The sequence below is a fragment of the Solea solea genome, chromosome 1, assembly GCF_958295425.1.
Source record: "Solea solea chromosome 1, fSolSol10.1, whole genome shotgun sequence".
In the NCBI taxonomy this organism is placed as follows: Eukaryota; Metazoa; Chordata; class Actinopteri; order Pleuronectiformes; family Soleidae; genus Solea; species Solea solea.
Window position 1 is genome coordinate 26,893,845 of NC_081134.1, and position 16,315 is coordinate 26,910,159.

Sequence of the window (16,315 nt, forward strand, 5' to 3'; positions counted from 1 at the left end):
TTAATTAAAACAACAACGAAAAACGTCCGTGTAGCGTTTCTGTGTAAATATCTCATGTTACAACCATACATGGCGTTATGGGGGGGCCCACTTTTGTCCGTGGCCACTCGCGATCACGGACATGATCCTAGATGACTCACTATATTTACTGCGGGTTTTGTGTCTGTCTGTTTTCTACCCCAGTTTATAAGAACTATTCTTTAGTAATAATAAGAAGTAAAACACATTTAAACCCAAAAGTGCTATTGGAGAATAGTATGTTCAGTATATACACGTACCTTTAATAGCTGCAGTTACAGAAGATTTCTTTCTTGTCCTCGTTGTTAAACACAGTCTGCTTTATTTATTTTTTCTTCAGGGTTGCTTGGAAAACTCTGCCCTCTAAACCTTTAAAAGAAAGCTGTATTCATGTCTGCCCTCTTCAGCACACACATCTTTCCACCTCTGTCTGCAGTTGTAAAAGGTTTAGGACATTTCTCGTCTACACTGGTGCAGTGTAGGACTCACTGATGAGTTATGGTGGCGCAGGAGAGAGTGAGGTGGAGATTTGCCACTGAGATCAGATAAGAGAAACTGGCCTGTGGTCTGGTTTTACGGCCATGTTGTGACGACCATCACAACTCCTAATAAATATCTGAACTCTAAAAGTGTCACCGGTGAGCGGTGGTGTGAGTGGACCAGCATGCCGAAGACTGAGAGCTCAGCCAACCTCGTAACACCCTGGTTCTCTGTCAAACATTGATTGATTTATTCTTCATAAGTTGCCAAGATCAGTTTAAGTTAGGCCTGGTGCTGAGGGTGGACCTAAGGGGACCAGACCCCTGAACACAGTTTCTGTGATAACTCACAGAAACTGTGAGACTGTAAGAATGAAGACTGTATTGTTAAGGAGATTTCCTGCAGGCCAGTGAATGTGTCTCTATGCGAGAACACTTGTGTGTTTTCTGGTAGTTTTGTGTACTACAGGAATTTACAGCAGCTGGATCTCACAGCTCTGGTCTAGGCCACTTATCCCAGGTCTCATCTCCTTAAACAAACTTTTGACGAGTCAAAAATCATCAACATAAGATGGTTTTCACGTCATTAACAACTTGTGAGAGGAAGACAACGGAGCCAACAGAAACATCTGTTACTGGAGGTGGAGACACCGCTGGTACCAGCACCAGTCATGATCCTGTTCCTTCTGCCTGCACTCGGCAGCGTCTGTTGGTCATGTGATGGTGGTACTAAGCAGGCTTGTTGAATTATTCTGTGTGTGCGACTGTGCCACTGATGAACCCAAGCAGGTGGTTTTGGATAAATACCTTGTTACACTGCATGGACTGAAAAAGTGCTCTTTTAGCAGTGGCTGGTTGTGGATGCGGTGCATGTAGCTGTGTGTGTGCGTGTGTGTGAGTGATCTTTTATGACCTCTGACAAAAATAATCCATCTATCACATCTGCTGACCTCAATGTGAATCAGTGCGACACTCCACCTTGCACCTGTTGTGGTGTAAATGATGCACAGTTGACTGTGTGGTTGATTTCATACTCGTATTTACTGGTTTTAATAAAGGAAGTTGATTAAAAGTGTTTGAACTGGACTGGAACTGGTACGAGACAGTAGTGAGACCTGCTGTGACGTGTGACCTGGAGACAGAGGCACTGTCCAAAAGACAGGAGGCGGAGCTGGAGGTGGCAGAACTGCAGATGCTGAAATTTTCATTGGGAGTGACCAGGATGGACAGGATTACACATTTGAGGAACAGTTCCTGTTGAACGGTTTGGAGAGAAGGTAAAACAGTGAGGGCTGAGATGCTTTGGTCACACACATGCAGAGAAGGGATAGTGATTATACTGGACAAAGGATGTTGAGCAGGTGGAAAAGAGGAAGACCACAGAGAAGGTTCATGGAGGACATGAAGACAGTTGATGAAGGAGGCAAATGATCCACTATCATGACCCCTGAAGGGAGAAGCCGAGAGAAGAAGATTCAAAACTCAGAAAACAGTGTTGGGGATCAGCTCATTCAAGATGGAGTCGCATGCATCTTGGGTGGAGACCACATGGCCCTTTGCTCAAGGACAAAGAGGGTTGTAAAACTCAGCCTCTAAAGATCCCTTATCTTCCACACATCAGTGGGGAACCCACCGCAGTGGTCACTTTGTGACATGTGACCCCATGTAACCAACAATACAAAAGTCAGGTTTCCCCTCCTTCTTTCTCTTCTCTTCTCCCTCTCACTGGAGGACACATGCTCCTCTGCTCTCCCCTGCCCTTCTGGGTGCAGGAAGGACACAGACGTCAGCTCTTCAACTGAAGACCCTTCAGCACAGAGCTTAACAAGCTTGCAGCAGCAAGAGAATCCACTCTGCTGATCTTCGAGCAGGCCCTTCACAGCAGCCTGCTATCCTCCCATCAGAGGCAGCGACACCAGAGTCTACCTAAGGATCAACCAAGGATCCAGAGCCAGGTTAGCTCCAACTAGCTAACTTTGTAAGGAGGAACCTGAGCCACAGACACCAGAAACACAGTCAACCATCTACTGTTCCTGGACCAACAGACAGCACCTCAAAAGGACACTTTGGCATCTTTTAAGGACTTGGTAACATAACTGGGCCTAGCATAGCATCACACTACTTGGCTAAGCATAGATGAAATGTTGTACTGAGCTTACTTGCTCACATAAAGTGTTGTTGTAATGTCTACATTTAGGTTAATATGACGTTAGTGATGTCCATGCTTCTTAGCTCTCAGCTCTAGATGTGCATGCTTCTAACCTCTCATCTAACCTGATTTTACCTCACTTTACAAAAGTAGTTAACAAAGAAACACAGCAGCCATGCGCTCAAGAAGCCATCTTTGATTCCGCCATCTTGTTGTAGTTTCCTTGTCAACCACCATCTTGATTTGTAGTCTACCTCTATCTGACTTGACATTTGACCTGTACACACACAGACTCTCTCTCTCTCTCTTTTACACACACAGACTGTATATAGTTACATTTAGTAGATATTCTTGTTTCAATCTTTGATGTCTTTTTAATAAACGTCTGCTCTGATTAATATTGCACAAGTGTGTATATTGCCAACCTCTTCCCTGTAGAACTCACCTAACTATTGATGTAGTATTGTGATTTATCAATTATTAAGTTAATTATTAATCATAATCCAAATTGTTAATCGGCTTAACTCATGAGACTGAATCGAATAAATGGTTCATTCAGAACTGATGGTCTGGTCTGAGCTCTTTCTCTTTAAGCTTTTGCTGCACTGTTCTCAGAGACTTCCATTTGTGTCCTGTTCTCCACAGCTCTTTCTCTCAACAAGTCATGGCAGGTCTTGCGATCACTTTGTTGTCTTCTGTGATTTAAAACATAACCGTTCAGTGAGGACCTATCATACCACTACCATATCACTAGAAGGAGATTTCTGAGCAAACAGACAGAGAATACAACGCCTCTCAGTAACTTTAGAAAACGTAGAACATTTAAAATCTACATTTTTACTGCAGATTATAAACAAATATCTGCAATATCTTAAAAATATTCATATAATCAACTAGGATTCTTCTTCATGTGGAATAAGCTTTATTATAGCAGCTCAGCCTCAAACTTCCGCTACTGAGGTTTCTGACTCCGGATGACCTGGTTGACGCGCTTTGCCTTGGCGATCGCTCTTTTGAACTCTGATTGAATGTCCACGCTGTTCGTTTCGTTGCAATATATTGGTTTTATTGCTGTGCGTTTTCTTTGCATGATGAAATTCCAACAAACAATCCAAACAGTCATGAGAAGCGCCTCCGCGGTACAGCGGTCGAAAACCGTTTGCCCTTCCGGTTCACAAACCTGACAATGACAGTGATAGTGCCACCTATATACACCTGAGCTCCCCCCTCTGAGAGCACAGCGACCCCACACACACATTGAGTGAATTACACCAAACCTCATAACACACATTCGGCTCCTATACACCGGCCCCTAATTGTTAATGGCAGCCTGACATAACAATTCAAACACAACAAGACAGGAGCAAATAATGTGTTGATACAGTTACATTAAAGTGCAGTACAGACAAATCTATATTCCATGTACCAAACAAAGTTTCGTCACTGGCCTTTCAATAATGTTGGCCCTTGTCTGTAACCTCACGGAACGCACCAGCCCTTGTTTATCTGGAAAAACCTCCAGAACCCTGCCAAGCAGCCATGAGAGGTTCCAGGCCATAGCATCCTCTGAGAGAATTCTGTTCCTGTAGGGTGGTGGTGTGTCGCTGCAGTGCCACCATATGGTTGTTAAGAGAAGTGTTCTGGTTCTCCAACTGCTTGATCTGGTCCTTCAACAGGCTGCTCTCTGTCTGCAGAGAGGCATTTACTGTCTTATGAGCAGTGGTTAGCTCGGCACGCAGTGCAACATTGAGTGCTTTGCTCTCCTGAAGCTTCTTATCCAGAGTGGAGATTTTCTCCTCCTTTATCATTGACTGTTGGACAGTTTCCTCCAGTCGAGACTCAAGTAGCCTGTACCTGCTGTCGTCCAGCGTTTCTTCGAGCTTGCACACAGAAATCCTGTTCACCATCGCCAAGGGCAGCTCCACCTCCGAAGCACCACTGTTTCCATTCAGTGGTCCGTTAACAACCCATCCAAGCACTGTCTTTATAGCATATGGGCCATTCCCGCTACTGTTAATGACCTCCAAGGGTTCTAAAATCCTGGGAGCGTTGGTTCCAATTAACAGGTCGACGTTTGCTTTTATGTTTGGGATGTTTACCTTGGACAAATATGGCCACTTTGCCAGTTCTTTAGATTTTACCATGTTATTAACATTGACTGGCATTTGTGTTTGTGTGAGAACCTCTGGGAGAATATGAAAGTCATTGCTGTCCAGAGTAGATACCTCCAAGCCAATTAATGAATATGATGGAACCACTGTTTTCTGCCCCATCGTGCTCAACAGGAAGTTGGTTTTTCTCCCTGTGATGTTTAGCTTCCGCATTAGTTGTTCTGAGCAGAATGTGGCTGAACTTCCTGGATCCAAAAAGGCATACGTTTTTATTATGTGATTTCCCTTTGCACTTTTGACCTTCACAGGCAGGATGGATAACACACACCGGTCCTTACCGGCCCCTGTATATCCACATGTTTTAGGTGAAGTTGGCTGGTGAGATGTTTCAGACTTTTCCGGGACTGGTTGCCTTTTAATATGAAGCACAGTGGGGTGGGTTTGACTACATATTTTACATGTCAAGCGATCTTCACAGTCACGACTCATGTGTCCCACACATAAACATGCAAAACAAACCCCCCTTTGCCTCAGAATCTGAATCTTTTCCTTGTGCTTCCAACCCTTGAACTGTTTGCAGTCCTCCAAAGAGTGGCTATGAGCACAGCAAAGGCATTCAGTCTTTTCTGGGCCTGCTGTGGGCTCCTCAACCTTTTCTGGCGCTTCCATAGATGTTATAGTGGTGGCCATGACATTTCCTTTCATATTGTATCGAGGTTGTGCTTTAAACCCAGTGACAGACTTTATCCAAGCAACACCAGATGACTCCTGTATCTCACCAAACAAAGGGTCAGAAAGAATCCTGACACGACGCTCAATGAACATGACCATATCCATGAAGCAAGCTGGTTGATTGGTTGTCTCCATTATGTCATGGGCTATGGTCCTCCATTGCTCCCTCATTCTGAATGGCAGCTTTGACACAATGGCTCTTATATTTACTGGCATATTCAGTTCCTGCATGTACTGAAGCTCTTCCATTACATTGCAGCATCCACGCAGAAATAATGAATAGGCTTGCAGAGTTCTTACGTCCTCAGATTTAACTGTCTGCCAGGCCAGAGCCTTTTCCATATAAGCACTTGCAATTTTGTACTGATTTCCAAAATGTTTCTGGAGAAGTTCCTTTGCCACTGCATAACCACGCTCTGGAGCCATATGCTGGCAGCTTCGCACCAGTTCACGTGGCTGTCCTCTTGTGAACTGTTCCAGATAGTACAAACAATCCGCTTGTCCTGCCTTTTCCTCTACTCCTTGCTCAAAGGCTTTGATGAACGTCCTGTAATGGAGAGGGTCCCCCTCAAATGTGGGAATATCTCGTGGTGGTAGTGTCATCATACGCTGTTGCTGTACCAGAGCTGCTGTTATTTCATTTTGCCTTTGCATTATGGTAAGTATGTCAGGTGGACTTTGGCCAATGTGGTGTTGTTGCATAGGTTGAGCAGTTGATGACTGGTGTTGAAAATGCGGCAATGTTTCAGATATGTTGACCTGTTGCTGCTCTTTTTGGCTGCACTGGTGCATTGAAGCAGCTTGGACCCATTGCTCAGTTTCCTTGGGTTGCACATCCTTTAATATGGTTTCCTTGGGTGGTAGTGACCATTTTGACAATACATTTTGTGTTGATTTCCATGCAACAGGACGGTACGTCTTTGCCATAGGGTTCAACGTGGTGACAGAGTTTTCAAGCCTTTTCTTTTTCTCCTTTTCCAAATAGGAATTCATGCCATTGCTGTGTGCTTGAGAAGAACCTCTCCGCTCTGAAGCCTGTAATACAGCCAGCTTAGCAGTGGATGCAGCTATTTCAGCTTGTAAATCAAGCTGTTCTCTTTTCCTTTTCAGCTGCTGTTCCTGTTCCTCCAAGTCATGCTTTTCTTTTAAAGCTGCAGCCAGAGCAACAAGCGCTGCCCTTTCTGCTTCAACCATTATGGCTGCAGAGGATACAGTACTTGATCTTACACTACTACGGCTCCTATGGCTCGAGTGCTTACTAATATTTGAAACACTGTCATTAGGATTAACTTCATCCACAACATTACCATTTTCGTTTGCAACACTGTCATCATTTGATACCCACATTTTTGTGTTAGCAATACACTCACTAATAGGCAACATTTTTGCCTTGAACCATATTTCATGTTTTTCCTTTTCCTCACATGGCAAAGAATCCAACAAATTAATATGCATGTATTTTGCTTCATAACAGACTTCCAACAATTCATCAAGAGCATCCTGTACCTTTGTTTTATCATTCTTTAGCATCAAATCTTGTATTGATTTTCTTATGATGGCTGTTTGATTTAACTTAGCTTTTCTGCCAGACTGCAACCTGTCTAATTCATTAGCAAGGGCCTTTGCAGTGAGTTTAACCACACGTTTTTGGGTTTGCGTTTCAATACCGCCAGCCACACTACTAGATGTAATAACATTTTGCACATTAGTCCCAGCAGCTTCAATTGTGTCCGACATAGCGCTGCTTCTTCTCATGATGAAAAGTCAGTTCATAAACAGCCAGCAGCAATCAACGGATCCGTCGCAAAGTTTATTGTCCCCCTCGCTTCGGCGACCAATGCATTGGGTTTATGCCCGGCGATGTGTGCACACAATTTGAATGGCCATTTACCGGTGTAGCGCTACACATACCTCCGTGCGTTGGGCGCCGTGCGGTAGTTCCATGGTCTGATGGTCCGATGATCCGATGCTCCACAGCCAGGTTCAGCTCCAGCACCGCCCGTCTTGCGTCTCGATATCCACGTCCAGACGCTCTCCAAATTCCCTCAAATTCCAAACCGCTTCCAGCAGCTCCCCCCGTCTTGCGCTCTCGTGAGCGGGTGCGATGACGGCGTTCACGGGATCTGGACCTCCGGCGTTCTCTTCGTTCCGTACCAAACGTGCCTTAAGTGTCCCACAAAGTTCCAACTGGTGCAGGTTTTCGACTAATATTATAGCAGCTCAGCCTCAAACTTCCGCTACTGAGGTTTCTGACTCCGGATGACCTGGTTGACGCGCTTTGCCTTGGCGATCGCTCTTTTGAACTCTGATTGAATGTCCACGCTGTTCGTTTCGTTGCAATATATTGGTTTTATTGCTGTGCGTTTTCTTTGCATGATGAAATTCCAACAAACAATCCAAACAGTCATGAGAAGCGCCTCCGCGGTACAGCGGTCGAAAACCGTTTGCCCTTCCGGTTCACAAACCTGACAATGACAGTGATAGTGCCACCTATATACACCTGAGCTCCCCCCTCTGAGAGCACAGCGACCCCACACACACATTGAGTGAATTACACCAAACCTCATAACACACATTCGGCTCCTATAAGCTTCATGTAGATGAGCGGCCACTGGCAAAAGTACTTAAAGGGGACATATTATGCAAAATCAACTTTTTAATCATTTTAATACTTATATATGGGACTCCGGAGGCCCTACCAGTCGCCAAAGTGTGGAAAAAGAATACTCAGTCCTTTTTTCATGGTCCCCCTTAGTGTAAGTATAGGCGATAAAACACACGATGTTGAATTCCCTGCGCTTATGACGGCAGCATGCGCATTTCACCGCAAATGTTACCACCCCACCAGTAAGTTTACTTCGAGAGCTCCACCTTAGCTCCACCTTAGCTCCACCTTAGCTCCACCTTAGCTCCACCTTGTACCTATAAAATGCGAGAGTGCAGGCGAGGGAGGAAGAGCGGTATTATGTCAACGCAGAGGGACAAGTGTGCTGTTGGTGGCTGCACAGTGGAGCACAGTGTTTTACACAAACTTCCAGCCTCAGAGGATTTTATATATGAAGCTAATGTGCCGGATAAAGTCAGCAAACGTGTGTTTGTGTGTTCGCACCACTTCACATCAGACTGCAGCCAGCGGTCGCCGTATTTAGTCAGCGACCGTATTTCACCGACATACAAACACACACATTTTTAAGAAAAGGTCACATAGAGCTCATAACTGACCATTCTGACACGTCCTAATTAAAAATATTTGTTCAGTACGTCCTCCATGACCAGAGCACAGACTCAGTCTTATGCAGTCACATACAGCAGCAGTTTATGCAGCTTGCTGGTGGCGATCAGCGGTGCTGTCCATAAGTGTTTTTAACTGATTTACAGTTCGGCAGTGTTCGGCTTGATCCTTGTGTCGGACGTCTCTTCCTGTGACGGCACTCTCGTTTTTTTCCGGCGCACGCTGCCATGTTGATATTGTCAGAGAACTAGTGGAGGGAGGGGGAGAGGAATGTAGCGGAGGGAACAGGAGCTGAGTGAGCGAGCGCAGTAAAAAGGTGAAATCAGAAACCCCATGGAAGAAGTGGGTGTGTGTTTGCCTGTGTCTCATTTGCATATAAAGGGACCATGCACAAAACCGAGCGTTCTGAAAGGGGTGGTTTTGGCAGGGTTATTGAACTGCTATGGTGCTCCATCCAAAGCATGTCACAGACATGTTCATTAGGACACCAGGGAACTATTTTACTATCTTGTAAACTGCTCACTCCCTGCACCAAAGTCAGAGGAGAAAATCAACAAATATACATTGTGACGGGATGTGTCTTCATCAGTAACTTCTAATGTGGTATTTTGTGACGTCAGTGTTTCATATCCTTTGTTCAGATTGGCCTTAGTGACACAATTTACCGAACAAGGCTGCAGCACACCAGCAGCTGCTTTGTTACTGTGACTTCAAAATGCTAATTTTCTCTATGGACTTTGGTGTGGACGAGTGAGCGGTTTATAAACCTAAACAATGTGGTCTAATGGTGAGATCAATCAGCAAACATATTCTTATGATGTTGCAGTCTTAATAAAGAGTAGATTTTTGTCAGGGAAACCTTTTGTTAAGTGGCAAATGTCTTTTTTTTGCCCGCTGGCAGCCATGTTTATACTCAGAGCAAGGGCACATGTCTGAAGCTGGTTTCCAGGACAGCAGGTGTCGACTTAATGTCAGTATCTCATACAACCGCACTCCAAAAAAATTGAACTATCACTTGAACGTCTGTTCTCTATATAATCCAGAAGGTGCTGAAGCACCTAAGCGGTGCACCACAGTACACACACACACACACAAACACGGCTGGAGGCAAAGTGTCATTGAGACAGTCTCACTGTTATTGCATCATCTCACACAGGAAGTGTTTGTTTATCTGTCAGTCCAAGAGGCTTCTCCTTTGAGTACAATCAGCATCCATCTGTTCTTTTTAACCCATTGGAAATGCTCGTAGGTGTGAAAAAAAGAATCCCTACACGAGAAATGTAAATTCAAATGTTTGTGCTCAGGTCCTCGCTGGCTGCTTGTAATGATGTTGTCTTCTGTCTTAGAGGAATAAACAAACATGAGAGCAGATTTGGGCTCAGCCTCTCTGGAGGAGAAGGTTGGTTAATTAAAACATCACCAGCGTCGCATCTGCTTGTTTGTTCTTGTCAGGCCATCCAGAGTTTATTATGAGGTTACAAAAAAGTGAAACGACAGAAATGATAATATTCACCAACGCAAAGATGTGAACTGATGAAATCACAATAATTCAGGCACATTTATGACATCAGTTCATTCGATTATTGACAGAACATGAGTGGGATGTTGCGTTGTGATGAGTTCCTTCTTTTGTAAAGTGAATCTGATCTCGAGGCTGTTGCTCAAACATTTGTAGAGATATTTCATGTTTGTGGTTGTATGAGGAACTCACACATTCTACACACTGGCAGGGCATACCATACCAGGTCGGTGAACCCGGCCTGGAAGCCAAAAACCCGCTGACTATACGTCTTATGACACATGGCATAGTAATTTTCCATTACAGAGGTGATGGCCTTTCATCCATGCAGATATGTCAGAGAGACAATCTGTCTATCATCAGCATAGCAGTGATATGAGAAGCCATGTGAGCGGCTGATCTGGCCCAGCGAGGTGGTGTACATGGCAAAGAGGAGAGGCCCCAGCATAGAGCCTTGGGGCACACCTGTGGCAAGGCTGTGTGTCGCAGATGTATGACCTAGGATGAGTACTGAGGACTCTGTTACCACTCTGGCTTCTTTTACGGCTTCTGTCACAGACAGCTTCGTCTTCCTGCAACATCGCGCGAGACCTGAGAGTTGTTGCAGGAAAAAGCTGGAGACGTGAGCTGGAGACTTGAGTGAGAGTGAGAGTTGGAGAGAGAAGTGAGTAAGTCCGTTAATGTTGCCAGACTCAATAACAATCCAAGCCATTTATTGGCAAAAACAAGCACTTTTTATGGATATAACTCAGAATGTATGGTTACACTGCAGCCATTATTGCTGCCTGTTGCAGATGCTGCCGCAGGCGATCTACTCTGCCTGTTATGAAACTTTTATAAACATAGGGCCAAGGTCGATATATATAGGGCCTTTTAGTTACAAATGGAGGCAACAGTGGATCAACAACTCCTGTGGGCCATCATGTAAATTTGCTGACTCACTCGGTGGAGTTTGGTGTGTTAAAGTGTTGTTTTTATTTGATAGGGCACCATGTGATCATTACATGGACAGTTCCAGTTATCTGTGACACTGATCATACTTTACACTTTGTTTATGTAACACAGGCATTTTCTTCCTCCAGCTGGCTGCTGTTAGATGTTAAGAAATCACTGCGTAACCATGGCAATATACATTAAAACAACAACACTGAAATGAAGGTCTCCACATGTGGGTTGATCGATACATTCTTAAAGGGTTTGGTTTAACAGGAAATTGTTTTTTTTAATCTGAGTTGCTGTAGGTCCTTCAGGCAGACTGTGTCTCACCCTTGGCTGAGATCGCACCAAAAGAGCTTTTTCACATTGGACAGTGTGTGGCATGTCACATCAGCTGAGCACAGTCTTAATAATGACATAATGACATCTGGAAGAGGGAGTTCTATATGCTGGCTCACTGTCATGGCTCACTGTCATGACTCACTGTCATGGCTCACTGTCATGGCTCACTGGGGCACTTGATGGAATCGGGTCATCAACAAGTCATGGTGTCTACAGGTTTGACAACATCATGTAGAAATAAATCTTTTGGACAAAGCTGTCAGGTGTTGATTACATACAAACGGAGAAATATACCAAGATTTTGGCAGAATAAAATTAACAAAAAAATAAATAAAAGACAATTTAACCACATTACATCACTCAGCTATTGTATTTACTCCAGCAATAGATAAAAAAATACCAGTGACACACAAACATACGCCACTGTACCTACACTGTAAAAATAAAAACATTAAAAAAACGGTAATATTCCGGCAGCTGGGGCACCAATAAAATACCGTAAAATAACGGAAAATATCAATCTCTTAAAAAAAGTAATTTTCCATAATTAAAATATATACTATAACTATATTGATGGACTGGCGAACTGTCCAGGGTGTACCCCGCCTATCGCCCGATGTAGCTGAGATTGGCACAGCACCCCCCGCGACCCTCTAGCAGAGGATAAAGCGGTAGATGATGACTGACTGACTATAACTATATTTTTACATGACAATCACTTATAAAAACAGTCTAATAGTGTTTTTATACAAATAAAATGACTTAAAATTGCAGAAAGATTGTGTTATTAATTTATTTTTTGACACAATTTTATGGTAAAATTATTTCATATTACTTTGTTTTCATATAGAAAAATATATACTACATAAAATGATGTGATTTCTTTCTTAGAAAAAAGGTCAAACAATGTTGAAAAACAGTTATTGGGTTTAAATTTGCAATAATTCATTGTTACATATCTTAATTACACAATTGATATCAAATATAAATCGAGTTTTTACATTACATTTTTACGTTTGTACCATTACATAATTTCTTGTTTATTTAACAGATTTTCTATGTTAGTTTAATGTCCACCAATAAAATTTGTTGGTTTATCTTTAAAAAATCATTACAAGGAGTAATATTTAACAGTAATTCTGATTTGTTTTTCCATGTTACACCTCAGAAATGTATTTAGTATGCCTACCTATAAAAATAATGGATTGATCCACGGAAAATGTCCAAACACTGCTATTAAAAACTTCATCTTAAATTAGTTAATTTAAGATCATCAGGTATCAATACAATATTAACAGGTCATTTTACATTAAATCAAGTGTTTCTTTGTTTTTACTGCATTTTAACTTTAATAATTAATAAATCAAATTATCACTTCAACAACACAGAAAACCAACCATTTATATTTTCAATCTAATCTTCTACTGCTAATTTAAGAACATGGAAAATATTGTGTGTCAATGACATTAAACTTCACTAAACAAAAACAGAATCAGTACACTTGCTTCCCGTCTTCAAAATTCTCAGCTGGTGAAACAGATTTTCACAATAAACTACATTGAAATATTTGCCCACTATGTAAACTGTTTGGGTAGAAAACATGGTAGCATGAACCTGTAAAACTGAAATGAATTAGGTTATATGTGGAGTGCACCTTTTTTTCCTCAAGGTTTTTTCTATTGTCTCCATTCATCGTCGGCAATTTTTCAGGGAAAAAAATCAGGGAAAGAACCTTAAAAAGAACCGGACCGCCAGCTGCTTTTTGAAGAGGCATCTGTTGAATAAAATACAACTTTAGTAACAGTATTAAGTAATAAGCAATACTATCTGGGTCATTCTTAAATCTATTAAATCCATGCTTTCTTACCTCTGCAAGAATTCCAGTGTTGATCCTTGAGCGGCTGGGTAAGAAATGTTCATGCAGTAGTAACAGCCAAACATCAATAGAAGAGCGTCCATGAAGATGGTGTTTTGGTTGTTCACAATGGTCTGGTGGATAGACAACCTGAAGTACTGGGCTGCCAAAGGACTGCTGCCTATTGTATAAATGGACAAAAGAGAAGATCAGTCAAGTATTTATGGAAAACTAACACAGCAAATAGGCTTAAAAGAAAAATATTCAAACATACCACACATTCTGCTGTGACACCAGTCACCTATTTATCTTAACTTATGTGGCTCAATATTCATTGCACATATTCTTATTTTACATAACAAACCACCACCCTCTCACTCGCATTGCCAAGTTACTGTTTTTCACTCCCGGTGGTTTTATTAGCCTAGCAAACTATCTCCTCAACTATGGCTTCTCCCTCTCTTGCTCTTTCTTGCTCAGTCTGCAACTCGGCTCCTCGCCATTGGAATAATTCGCTTGCTGTAGCTGTTAATAGCCGGTGCGGGCTAGACCTGCTGCTGAATGGAGGCAAGCTAACAAGCTAACTTCAGTTAACTTATATTTGACAGGTCTCGCAGATAAAATACATGCTACGTGCTAACATGAACCACATAGATTTGTTACGTCATACTTGCCTCGCGCCGCAATGTGTAGGTAGGTTGTGTGGACAATCGTTCTTCCACCTGGATATTGACCGCTGCGACACTGGTGTTAACTATTTGAATTGACCACAATTGAAGTGACTGTTTGTGAAATTACAGTAATTGTTGCAGTTTTTATTCATTGAGAAAAAATATTTTGCCAGTAAGCCAGTACTAATATACTATACATTCAGGAAATGTATTTAACATTTTTGTTGGTGAATCTTCTGTAATAACATTATTTGAAAACTAAATGCAAGTAAGTGAAATTACAGAAAACATTTTAATATTTAATAAAATTAGATAATTTTACAGACAATAAACAGCATTGTCAGTAAAATTATCTCATTTTATATTTTATTTCATAGTATTTAACAATTATTTAACTCTTTAATCTATTAAAAAGCAAGGAAATATTTGTAAAATTACAATACATTTGTGAATGCATTTTAACAGTATTTTCATGTGGAAAAAAGGGGTCTATTGACAGTTACAGTGTTTTAATGTTATTTTACATTCGGCATGTGAAATCACAGTCTATTTTTGTAAATGTATTGATATTCCCACGTATTTTAATATTACAGGAAAGATTTCTGTAAAATAAACATAAACATTCTGCTTTATTACAGACTTTTTTTACAGTGTACAGCTGGCGGCTATAGCTCTCAAATGGGTTCAGATAAGGATCGTTTCCAAATGAAAAATGACTAATGTTCTCACTGCTTTACATTGTTACTAACAGACTTTTTGGGCAGTCCATAAAATTGTCAGTAAACCAGTAATTATGAGCCATTTCTGCCCCCACTCTTTTTATGCCACTGGGCTTCAACTAGCACTGATCGTTATCGAGTCTTTGGCCCCATTCAGCTGGATTTATTTCTCCAGAGGAGGTGGTGATTGTGACTTTTCCTCTGGTCAGTGATTTTATTCCCATTCAGCTCATTTTTCACTCTCACATCAGTAATAATAATCACAGCCACGGTGAACTGACTGCTGCACCTGTCATCTATAAATCCTGTCTGAGCTCCCAGCGTTTGAGCCTCTTGCTTTTATCTGAATTCTAATCTGACACATGAACACGAATCACAGGGAAAAATTCAGGCCACCAAGAGAACAAGACTCTGATCAAACGAGCTGTCACAACATCAGCCACAGGTGTTTTTATTCAGCTCCACGTTAAATGTACAGTAGGCAGGATTTTTTTTTATCTTGAATAATCAATCGCTCCATAATAACCCAGTCATGTGATCCAAGAGTGAACAGCACCTCTGCCCCTTCTCTGGACTACATGTTTACAGCCTCACAACTTAATGTGTATTTTATTTTATGTATTTTATCAGAAATCCTAGTTACCATGCGGCAAGAAACCTGAACAATTTAGAAAGAGATGAGACAAGAGTTTTTGTTTGTTTTTTTCCTAACAAAGTTGAGTGACTTTATTGAACCTTTTTTTCTATTGATATCGCAGAATTGTCTATCGCGATATTATCGTACAACCCTAACACACACACACACACACAGGGAGATCCGATAAGAGAGTTAAATAACAAAGGTATAGAGGATGGTTCATGAATATGTGCCCTCGTCTCATCCTATTATATTACATAACATTTAGTCATTTGGCAGGTTTTACCCTAAGCTACGGAAGCCGAGATATATATTTTTTCAGTCCGTTATCTCGTGATCACAGAATATTCATTAATAGTTTGTTAATTGCTAGATAAATTAGAGCGTTATCAACTAGCCTTGTTTACTCGTAATAATGAGATACAATAATGCGGGATAATGAGGTTGTTTTTTGGTCATGATGAGATAATTGTGGTCAGGGTGGTTTCGGTAACAGGGAAGGACATTCGGTCATCACGCTACTACCTACTGCTAATAACCGCACAGTTCTCATCGGCGGCAAGGCGCACAGAGGCATCTGCCTTCATGTGCTGGAGATATCACGAGATAACAAAGCAGGCAACATATTGTGGATTCATCACATCACAATCGTGTCTTCTGATTGGCTGGAACTATGTATGAACCACCAGTTCAATGACTTGCAGCTTGGCCTGAGGTCTATTTTGAATGCCCTCTTGGCCCATCACAAAGATAGGACAGTGATGTTGTTTTGCCCTGAACATGGAGCAACAATCACAACACACGAGGGCGTCTACAAAAGCACACAGACCAAACAGTGCAACAAGTGATCGCCCTCACATGATTAACAGTCAGAGGAGTCATATACAGTGAGTTCTAATATCATTGGGACAGTCG